Source organism: Periplaneta americana, chromosome 9, assembly GCF_040183065.1.
Source record: "Periplaneta americana isolate PAMFEO1 chromosome 9, P.americana_PAMFEO1_priV1, whole genome shotgun sequence".
NCBI lineage: Eukaryota > Metazoa > Arthropoda > Insecta > Blattodea > Blattidae > Periplaneta > Periplaneta americana.
The window spans coordinates 114,288,480-114,300,219 of record NC_091125.1 but is presented as its reverse complement, the minus strand read 5'-3'; the positions used below and the strand labels follow the sequence as shown (position 1 = coordinate 114,300,219).

At 32.9% G+C, this 11,740-nt stretch overlaps 1 long non-coding RNA gene across 3 annotated transcripts; it reads left to right on the top strand.

Annotated features, from left to right (window-relative positions):
- Positions 1-5,371: 5,371 nt before the first annotated feature.
- On the top strand, positions 5,372-11,438 carry LOC138706400 (uncharacterized). 3 transcript variants are annotated; one of them, XR_011333986.1, is made up of 5 exons: positions 5,372-6,009; positions 6,973-7,129; positions 7,236-7,484; positions 7,747-7,872; positions 8,079-11,438. It is a non-coding gene; the product is annotated as an uncharacterized lncRNA (long non-coding RNA). The 3 variants fall into 3 exon arrangements; XR_011333985.1 differs by lacking the exon at positions 5,372-6,009 and having other exon boundaries at positions 6,439-7,129; positions 8,079-8,286; positions 8,515-11,438; XR_011333984.1 differs by lacking the exon at positions 5,372-6,009 and having other exon boundaries at positions 6,444-7,129.
- The last annotated feature ends 302 nt before the right edge of the window (positions 11,439-11,740 follow it).

Here is an 11,740-nt window from a genome sequence, read left to right as displayed (position 1 = left end):
AATAAAGTCATTTGACCTCTTGCACTCCAATATTTTTCAAAGATATTATCATGGTTGGCCACTGAAGAACAGATTTTGAGGTGTTCCGAATCCATTTCTTGGTTTGAGTTGCAGTTAGGGGACTGATATATTCCAATTCTATGCAGGTGTTTGGCCAAACAATCATGGCCTGTTGTCAATCTAAATGCTGCTATAGACGATTTCCGTGGTAAATCGGCAATTAACTGTGGATTTTGATGCAGAGAGTTCCATTTTTTCCTTTGTGATTGTGTTATCGAATTTTGTTTGTTGAAGTCTAAGTATGTAGATTTAATAAGTCTTTTCACAGAGTAATATGTAGATTTAGTAACAGGTCTGTAAGTAGCAGTGCTGCCCTTCTTTGCTAATGCATCCGCATTCTCGTTTTCCAGGATTCCACAATGGGATGATATCCATTGGAATACAATTCTTTTATTGAGTGATATTAATTGAGAGAGCATTTTAGTTATTTCTGCTGTTTGAGATGAAGGTGTGTGTTTAGAGACTATTGATAGAATAGCTGCTTTGGAGTCTGACAGAACTCAGAACTTTCAATTCTGTTCTGTCGAACTTAGGAGAGTCCACTGTATTTGTCGATCTTTCGCAACCGTACCTTCTCCCAAGATAACCTCCGGAAATCCTGTGGCTATCTATACCCTGTAATACGGATAATAATTTAGTTTCTTTTACTTTAACGTAATAACAAATTCAAATTTTGTTAAGTTTGAATAAGAGAAACAGTATACAGCTTCAGGATAGTAACTGGAGAAAAACTCGCTATACTTCAATCTTAATGTCTAAGTTATCTCAATTCAGACAAATCGTGCCATATTTTCGCGTATTCCTTAGTATAAACGTATTGTCAGAATGTTCCGTTTGGAGACGCGTATAGATACAATTAATAATGCAAAAAAAGCTTTGAGATTGAATTCGTTCCGGTTAAAAAAAAAAAAGAGAGAACAAACTAGAAGGAACATGTGGAAATTTAATGCAAGTTACAGAGCTAGATCTTCAAAGGGAACATCCTGCCACTCTTAAACTTTATCATACTCCAATACGAGGCCTCAAAGCGATGTTTCCCTAGGCACTTTTGATCCAAATTCCTTCTGCCTTTCATATTCGTGATATGTGCCAACCATGTATATTTCTTCTTCTTCTTCTTCTTCTTCTTCTCTGTCTCCTAGAAAATAGGGAGATATTTCGCCATGAAGAAAAAAATTTGATTTAATGTCGACATTCAGATTTCCTACGGATCGTTTCATCCCTCATTTCCTCTCTCTTTCCTCTCCATCACAGTCTATGCATTTATGTCTGTCTCCTTTATACCTGTCTCTCTCCCTCTCTTGTTAACTCGTGCTTTTCATCGCTATCCATGATTTGAATGCAATAAAAATTCAAGCGCACGTTAAACCCTCAATAATGAGCACTTCAAAAATATTCGATTACGTTTTTGCCGCTCAATCACAATTCTATGCTTATCGCTGCATCCGAGATACAATTATAGTGAACCAGTCAGACATTTTCTCCGCAATTCATTATTCTATCATTTCAGTGGAAGCTGAAAGTTAATTTTCGAGGTCTGCATCAATTTTAATAGTACAATATCCATTAGAGACATACTCAGATTTTAACCATAAAATACCGTACCTTTACCTTTCATAGCATCAACTCATACCTCCCCCTCTCAAATTTTGTACGCAAGTAAATTTTGAATAAGTGATCTACAATATAATTAAAAATACTTTAGGACTGACGTTTGAGATGGAAGAAGCATAGCATTGTTGCTTAGCAGAGCTTGGCCAACGCACGAACCACTGACTGAGTCGGGAATTTGATTCATCAACTATCAGCTGGTTATGAAAACAACCTACAATTCATAAATAAATGAAATAAAAAACTTTATTTTGAATTATAATACCAGAAGAAACTGAATCAATTATGTGACTAGTTAAAAATAGGAAGTGAAGCTTGACGTGTAACATGCTTGTTTCTAACTAAACACACAGCAAGAGCATGGTAGGCCGAGAAGTGTGGTCACCTTGACGACAGAGGTGTCTTTCCTCCCTCCACAGGAACCGTCAATCCTGAAGTGCATTTAATATTACAGTAAGGTGTTCACATGAAAGACAGTGTAATAGATTAAGGTTTCAGGTTAACTGTCCCAATTTCATAGTTCATAAATGTCGTACCAATATAATTATTTATTTATTTGTTCGTTTGTTTGCTTATTTATTAATGAAGAAATAAACAAACAAACCAACAAACGAACAAACAAATAAATTAATAAATAAGCAAACAAAACAAACAAACGAACAAAGAAATGAATTAATAAATAAGCAAACAAACTAACAAACCAACAAACGAACTGTAGCCTTAATCACTTTGTCCTAATGGCAATCCTCTAATGAAGAAAGTTCCTAATAAAAATTATAATATAGAATTTTAATATAAATGTTATGTAAAAATGTGATTTAAAATTTCTTACTTGACATTTAGGGTAAATTGACGCACTAACTATTAAAAATACAATTTCAGGGCCCCGTAACAACATTCATCTATATCTTCATAACCCACAGAAAATGCTGATTTTTTAAGGCCAAAGAACCGAAAATGTGACTTTTGGTCACCAACAATACCCAGTTCCCTTGAAGTAATTTTGATTCTCGTGTAATTTTCCGTATTCATTTTGTACCTGAAGAAATTATCGTTGTAATGAAGGACAATAATGAGATTAGATTATATTAATATTTTAATTTAATTTTCCTATTCATATTTTCTTCGTAAATTATTTAACGTTACACAAATTGATGATATCATTCTTAAATATTATACACTGTACTCAGCAGGCTTTGGTTAGATGTCTTCACAGGGGTTGCTTGGCATGATTGTTCCCTACGAATCGCGTTTCACCTCAAAAGTTTCCTCGCCGTCCTCTATCTGATGTCCTGATATAAGGGGCGGCAAACTTGCGGTATAAACAAGTCATTACAGAGATTTGGCCGGGATACACGAGATGGCGGTGCTGCTCTAACTTCGCTCGCTTCTTTCTTTTTGTAAGTTTGCACGCTTGTACGGAACTTACAAACTTTGTTATATCTCTGTACTTCATTAACTTTCGCTGCATATTGTTTTGCCTTATAGTTGTGGGGAGTTGTGGAAGCGTCAGGAAACCGTGAAGAGAAGTAGGGTGATTTCTTGTGGATGTTGGATCTTTGATAAAAGACGTCCCAAAATTGTTCTTTGAACTAATAATCCACACTCTTCAGTTTGCCTTCAGTTTTATCAAACTTGTCATAAGCAATTTTACACACACTTTTCGGGTAGCAAATGAGGTAAATTCATATTTGCATGCTGTTTTAGTTTACAAATGTAAATAAAAAAATTACTCAATATTATCTAGGCTAATTTTAACTGTTGCTCTAACAAGCCAAACTTTCAACATTACCAGTTAAAACTGCTTCTGAAAATTTGTACCTGGTTAAGTACTATGAAAAAATATGTAGGTACAGAATGTTAGCTCTCAATACGAAATGGAAGACAAAACTAGCTTCCAAAAATCGCTTAAAACTTGAATTTCAGTGGCCTCTATGTCAGGCTATTAGAACATACGTACTTGACAAAGACTTTAGTGGTCCTTCATCTTCCTCATCCGATAGACCTATAGAGGAAACATAACAATTCTACAATCGATCTTCCTTACAACAGTCTCTTCATAAGTACTCAAATGATAATACAAGAAGCAGTTCCATTCAGTTAAATTGTGACATACAGTGGACTCTCTTAAGTTCGACAAAACAGAATTGAAAGTATAGCCCAATAAGGGTAGTGGGTGTGTCAGGTGAAACGAATACAAATTCTTATTGGTTATCCATCAACGAATACAATACTGTACTTGCATATCCTGCCCGCCCCGAGACTTGTGTATGCGCTTCTAGTACCACAGTGGGTTTCGACAGATCCGTCTCACAAACGACACAATTCTCAAATAGAAAAAGAAAAGTTCATTAATTTAAAATCAGTGATTAAATATGGATGTCCTAATCAATAAAATATTCTGTTTTCCTTTAACAAAAGTATCACTACAAAACACAGAACCAATTACCATTGAAATGGCAAACCCATTTCTTAGTGTCTAATCCTCCTACGTAAGCAGTCGAACTATAGGAATGTCGAACTTGATTTCTGTCGAACTTAAGAGCTTCCACTGTATATTGAACTGTCTCTACTACAGTAAGGAAGCTTTCACACCGCAGTGGCACGTCGCATGTGGAATGTTACTTGAAAACGAACAAATCAGAAACGAATTAAACCTTTCATACAGGAGTGGCATGTCTCGTCACATCTGCCACGTCTCTCTTTGAAGCCACTCGCATATCGGACCACATACTGTCACCAGAAACTTGTCACCTGAGTCACGCATGCGCAGTGAATAATCAAAGTTTCAACCAGACTGCAGAAAGAATCTGACGGGTTCACTTTCTGCTGGTGCGTGGTGTTTTATCTGTTGTTAACATATCTCAACGCATGCCTCTTTCAGAAAGTGAGGCTTTCAACATTAAGTTTTTGAAGTTATTGGGTATTATTATTATTATTATTATTATTACTATTATTATTATTATAGGTCTAATAATAATAATAATAATAATAATAATAATAATAATAATAATAATAATAATAATAATAATAATAATAATAATAATAATAATAATTTGAAACTCTTCGTCAAGAATTTAGCAAAGAAATGTATGTGTATAGTTTCTTTAAAAATAATTATATATTTTGTTTACGAATATATGAAATATGTTCGACATATGATGGGAATGATAATGATGAAGGCGATCACAGCAGTAGTCTATTAATAATGATAATGATTTTATAAAAAATACTAGAAAATAATGCGGCGAAGAAGTGTAATATTTCAGTGTTTTACAAGAAAATTATCTGCTGAACTTAAAAATTATAAGATAAAAAATCAATATTGTCGTTTGTAATGTGAAAGCTCCCCTACAATAACATAAACGCGTAGTATGAGGGTAGCTTGGCATTTTATCACTCCTGTGATTGTTAGAACGTAGTAACCCCTCACATCCGATACCTACTGAATGACTGACAATGTTCAGTTGAATACAACAGACATGCTGCATGCAGAATGGTATGATTTTCTCTATATGAGGGGTTGTAATTAGCTTCATGTCTAAGTTCCATTTTTAACACCACCTTGCCGCAATGCGTGATGTGTAATCACAGGGGGTAGATTTTATAATCTGATACACATATCTGAGCGCCGCACCTACCAAAGGTTTCACTAATTATAGACTATAGGGAAGACCAGGTAACTTGATACCCTAAGGGTGAAACCTAACCATTTTTCCCCCATTACTACAAATGCTAGTGGATTATGGTGATTTTCTAGTTTGAAGGTTGAATTTTCTTTTGCCAACTTCGTTTCGAATTTCGATACTGACAAATACTATAAATGGTAGTGATTTTGTAACCGGTATGTTGGCAGCTGAGGCAAATATCGACAATATTTGCCGGTACTGGAGTTCCATGAAATTAAAATTGTACTAGATTTCTCAGCCGGTTACTGGAAGATAGTGAAATTCGAACTTATTAATAATTAATTAATATTAGTATTAATATTAATACATAATAGTTATGTTATGTGTTGCGTTGTGGTTATAATTCAAGAATAGTCAGATAAGTACGAATGAATATAATATACTTGGGCGTGATAATGCACGTGGGTAATGGATAGAAATATTATTTCAAATTTTAATGAATTTCTTTCGTGTTTAGATTTTTATTACTATGTCAAAAAAATGAAATAGTGTTGCAGTGACTCCTCCAAGGAAGAAAATGTGTGGCATTCAGAGTACGCTTCAGAAATCTGTAGTTCACTTGTATAATGAGTTGAAGAAAGAAGATAATGAAGAAGGAATTATGCTAACGGAGACAGCAATTACAACCAGAATAGGACAATTATTAGGAGTAAGTATTCTTAAGCATACATTTCAAAGTGGTATTCAGTTTTAGGAGTTTGCACTAATAATTTCATGATTGTGGTCAAACAAAACAAATTTTTAGGTTAGGCCTAATGTTTAATCAAGTCAGTGATTTTCATATTGCCAAACTAAATACATTTAAGATACTGTAATACTGCAGTAGGTGATAGCTTAAATACATTTACAAATTAGACGAACAAGTAATCAAACAGCACGAAAGTAAATTTCCAGTTTTCTCTTTTGGTATTAAATTAACCGTTCAGATCACAATTTACATGCCACATCGGCCGAAGAAAATACAAGTCATATTGTAATTATTAACTTGATATTGCAGCAAATATTACATGAATGTTGGCCTGTTATGGTGCTTAAAAATAATTCAGTTTTATATAATAACTATATAACATACTCTATAAAGCATAGGAACGTTGACTCTGGCTGAATAATTTATTCATGACTGGTCTAAGTAATATTAAATATGGTGTTTCTTCAGAAAAGCTACCCCACCCAAAGTACTTGTTAAGATATAACACTCGAGAGGACGAGGACGCACTACTGGGAAACTAACCATTTCTCTTCGTCCTGGACCTCTCGCATGTTATATTGGTAATTAGTAACAAGTTTGAGGGAGGGACTACAACAATGCATTAGAATATACAGGTAAGTGCCAAAGGATTTTTGTGCTGAAAGTATTTGTGGCTGTGCACTAAAACCACGTGTTCATCACTATGTAAATATCACAGAAATCAATTAAACAAAATAAAATTATGCCTTCTTTGGTGTAGCTTTTCTGGAGAATTACCTAAATATTAGCCTACTTAAACCTATCGTAGACCCAACCTAACATGTTGATCATTTTCTATTCATATAGCTGTAAATGTTGGTATTATGCATGAATTTTATGATATAACAATTTTTAGAAGTATTATGTTATTGTTTGTTATTACAGCTTGGCTTAACTACAGCCACGAAAGTGATAAATTCACACAAGGGGACCCCACTCGTGACACCAGGAAAACATAGACTACGTAAACATCCAGTGACTGATGCTGATGATTTTACGAAAGATGCAATTGCGAGATTTATTTATGACAAGTTACATAAAGGTAGGGAAGTTACAGGAATTATTGTGTTGATTTATGCAATGTAATTCTGATATTAGTCATAGGCCTATGTATAAAAATATGGCATAATTTTCATTTACTGTTACAGGGTAAGTACTAACAGCAGCAAAAGTTCTGGAACATATGAATGATGATTATGAAACATTTATTTAGAGTATCCTTATCATCGGTGAAAAAAATTTTGAAAGAGATGAAATTTCTATGGAGCAAAGGGGATCCTTATACACATGTATGAGAAAGTGATGTTATTCGTTTTTAAGAGAATATATAAGAAATGTGGAGCGTGAGAACCCTAAACCCGTAGTATTCTTGGATGAGACTTGGATTTTTATGAATGGTAAATTTCAATGTATTGTGAGACATTGAGTGATTGAATTTTTTACTAACAAATAGATTAACACTTATGTGGAATATGAAATTGCAATTAATATAGGCTACTAGTAATGAATTCAGGTGGGAACAACATGTTTTGCAATTAATAGTTTCATATTATAACTAGAGGTTAGTTATAAAATTCTTGAACGGTTTTCCTGTCTTTAAAATTTTTGTGTCTCTTAGAGTGTCAATGTGAATTGCTTTTCTCTCTCTGTTTTTTTAAGTATGATCACCCACTTATTCATGAAATAAACCAGGTGAAGTTTCCAGTGACATGAATGGTGTTATTCATAGACCAACAAATGAGGGTGGAAGATTAGATGCCGGAACGAAAGGTGGATTTATACTCGGTAAGTTATATTGATTTATATTTTACATAAATTTGGCAAGAGTAATTTTTTAAATCAGGGTACAAAAATATAAAAATTGGTGACTAAATAAAAACGTGGGAAAGCCTTTCACCAAAGAGGATCTCATGTCATGTTTTATTTTCTTTATTTAAATGCTGTGAATTCGTGTGACGTAATTATATGCCCAGGTATAATTTTTATTGCAGGTGCTGATTTAATTTTTTCATGCAATTGAAAGAATAGTCAGGACTACCATAGTGCTATGAATAGCCCTGTAGTTGAGAAGTGGGTGCAAACACAGTTGTTGACCTGAGAACATTAGGGCAATGCGTTATTGTCATGGATAGTGCTGCATATCATAGCAGACTTGTGAAAAATCAGCCAACAACAAAATGGAGGAAAGAACAGCTACTGGTGATTGCAACTGAATATAATAGATTTGTTGTACTAAATGATAAGAGTTGTACTAAATGATAAGAGTTGATGGTGTGAAATCACCTTTTGATATTACATTGCAATATTAATTTCCATACTTTACAGTCATTATTATTATTATTATTATTATTATTATTATTATTATTATTATTATCTTTACTACTACTACTGCTACTACTACTTATAGATGCTACTTTTTTCTTTCAGGTGAAATTGAATCTACATAAGAATCCTAAAACAACAGAGCCTTGCCAATTACTGTTCTGAAGCGGCCTTGTCTTATGTGTTGTGTCTATATACAATTAATTCTTTCAGTTTTTTTTCCCCTTTAATGTAATGAAGTTGTTGGTTGATTGATACCAAGTGTTCAGCAGTTGATGTCATTTGTTATCTTGCACTCCAATATTTAACCAGATGATTGAAAGCTGTGTAAAGTTAAACAGTCAAGACAATGATCCATATCTTCATTGAGATTTCAGAAATGGCATGGGGAGATTCTGAAATATCAGTTCTTTGTAAATATTTGAGACAATCATGGCCTGTGATAATATGAGTACTGCCACTGTAGATTTTCATAGAAGTTCAGTTATTAAATTAGGTGTATTATTTTTACTATGTATTGTACTATATTTTTGTTTCGCTTAATTGATGAATTATATATGCTGTAAATTGAATAGTAGACTGTAGGTCTATAGCTTAACTGATGAATTGTATGTGCTGTAAATTAAATAGTATGCTGTATACCACAAGTGATGAATTGTTTATGCTTCTAATGTGAAGTAATTTGCATGATATTTATTATCAGTTTCTGTATATTTCAACTGATTGAATTGTTTATACTTTTAAATTGAATTAACTTGCTTGCTATGTATTATATTTTATAGCTTAACTGATGAATAATTGTTTAGGTTTGTCAATTTAATAATCTGAGTGCCATGTACTTCATATTTTTAATGGAGCCACCAATGTAGCTTAGTCGGTAGACTCGTTGGCCTGCAAATTCAGAGCTGCACTCGAGGGTAGTTTGGATCCCCCATTTGGTCTGATTAGTTGGTTTCTTCTGAGGATTTTCCTCCATCGTGGAGCAGACGCTGGATGGCCTATTGCAATTTTTTCATTTGCTTTAGAATCATTCCGATTTTTGTTACCACATTGTCATGTTCTGATCTTGTTATTCTTTTAACAGTGTGGTAAGATGCAGGTATAGATAACCTTACAGTAATTTTGCTACCTTTCAGCTACCTCATTACCTCCCACTCCATAAAGTTCATGGATCCACGGAAGTACCAGTCGTCGATGTAATTCGACCATTTTGCTTAAAATATTAAAACACTGTAAAATATTGAGATTTCATGCTGTTACGTCCATTACTGCAGCAAGAACATCTGATTTTGAATCTGATAGTATGACAGCCTTCTCAGATTTATGAAGTCGATACTGGAGATTTTGTAAGCTTAAAAGTGTATCTAAATTTTCACTATCTAAATTAGTCAGTGTTTGAAGTTAGTTAGTTAGTTAGTGGCGTTTAAAAAGGGCGCGTCAGCTACTATGGCTATTTGCGCCCTTATCTAAAATCTTTCACTAAACACAAACACAATACAATAACCAGAATGTTTAAAAAGCTAAAAAGCGTTGTCACGGTTAAAATGGGGCAAACAAGTGTTTGAATATAATTCCCTGTAAAAGGGAATATACTGGTATTGTACTACAACACCACTACATCTATGGCTTGGTAAACAGGATCCATCTATAAAAAATACTGTATGTAGTCACTCACTGACCAGATCATTTATCGTTTCTAATGATTTTTAAAATGTCTGGAGAAGTATCACATTTCTTAACATCATCTGTTAAAGTTAACTTATATACTATTCATTTTGAAATAACTTGGGATTGTGTTTTATTAGTAAAGTTTCCCTTAATTGAGCAAGTTTGAGTTCTCCAAGTAGAGTCAAAAAGTCTGTTGGGATTTTGGCTCAGTTTATTAATATTTGTGGACTGTGATTTTTTGTTCTAGACAACCATATTATCTGCAAATGATGAGATTATCATAAGATCTATTTCTTTAGTTAGACCATCGACATTAATATTGGAAAATGTATTCCTGAAAACAACAATGTGGGAAGCCCAGATGAATCTGTCTCTATTTACATATTTGTGACAATGAATCAAATAATCAAGTCACTGACCCAGTGTAACACTTTATCATGGACACCCTAAGTTTGCAATTTCTTAAGTGATTTATATCTACAGAGCCATATGATCCTTGAAAATAAATTAAAATTGTTAAGTTGTTTTGTTTTCTGTTTAAAATATCTTTAATATCTTGACTAAAATTTAAAATCTGTCCATTTGTTGAATGCAATTCTCTAAAGTCAACCCAATAAAATGAAAGTTAGTTACTAGATTCCAGGAACCAATTCAATCTATGAAATCATCTCTTCCATAATTTTGGCTATCATACTAGTAAGTGGTATCTGTCGATAACTCGAAAAGATATTAGTTGAATAATTGCTTTTCAAAATTGATGTTATGATAGATTTTCTCCAGACAGATATTGTATTTTAGATGAGATTACAAGATAAAAGTAGTGAGTTTGCTTGTTTGCCAACATGTTTAAGAAAATCAGCATGTGTATTGTCTGGACTTGGAGATGTTTTGGGTCTTATGTTATTAAATTAATAGTAATATTCAGTTCTTGATTAAATATTGTTATATAAAGTAGATAGTAGATTTAATATTTCTTTCAGTTTTTCCTTAATAGTCTGACGTACACAGATAAAACTAACAACCACACCACCAACTAATCTAATAGAAATTAAAATATAATTAAATGTAGAAAAAGTAATTAAAATTATAAATACACGTAATAAACCATAACCCCCTAATTTCAACAATATACTATTTTATTCCCTTTTACAGCTTGTAGATAATTATTAATTATAGTTATTACTTATTAGCATAATATTTATTGAACTTATTGGCTATTTCACTTCGTTTGAAAGATGTTATTGTGTACAAAAAGCATTTTTTGATGATCGTTTCATGCTGTATGTTGTGTATAAATCTATGATTTCTGGCCATCTGTTCTGTGTAATCCATCTTTTGTATAGAATTAATAAAATATTCTTTTGGTAGTAATTATTTTATTAATTGAGTATTTAATTTTCACCAGCTCACATTTCTTGAATCATTTGCTTTTTCTTATTTAAATTTAGGACACAAGAGCCAAAAAGAGACTTCACAGTTATGTATCATACATTTTTTCAATGACAGACGTGGAGTTGCAGAAATAATAAGTGTAAGTGTAGCATTATTAAGCAATTTACAAACAAATGAAATCTTTAAAAAGGTATCTAGAAGTGAAATTACTTATGGCTTTTAAGGACCAAAATTATTTTTGTAAGTTGATTTATTATTATTTCAGTTTTAG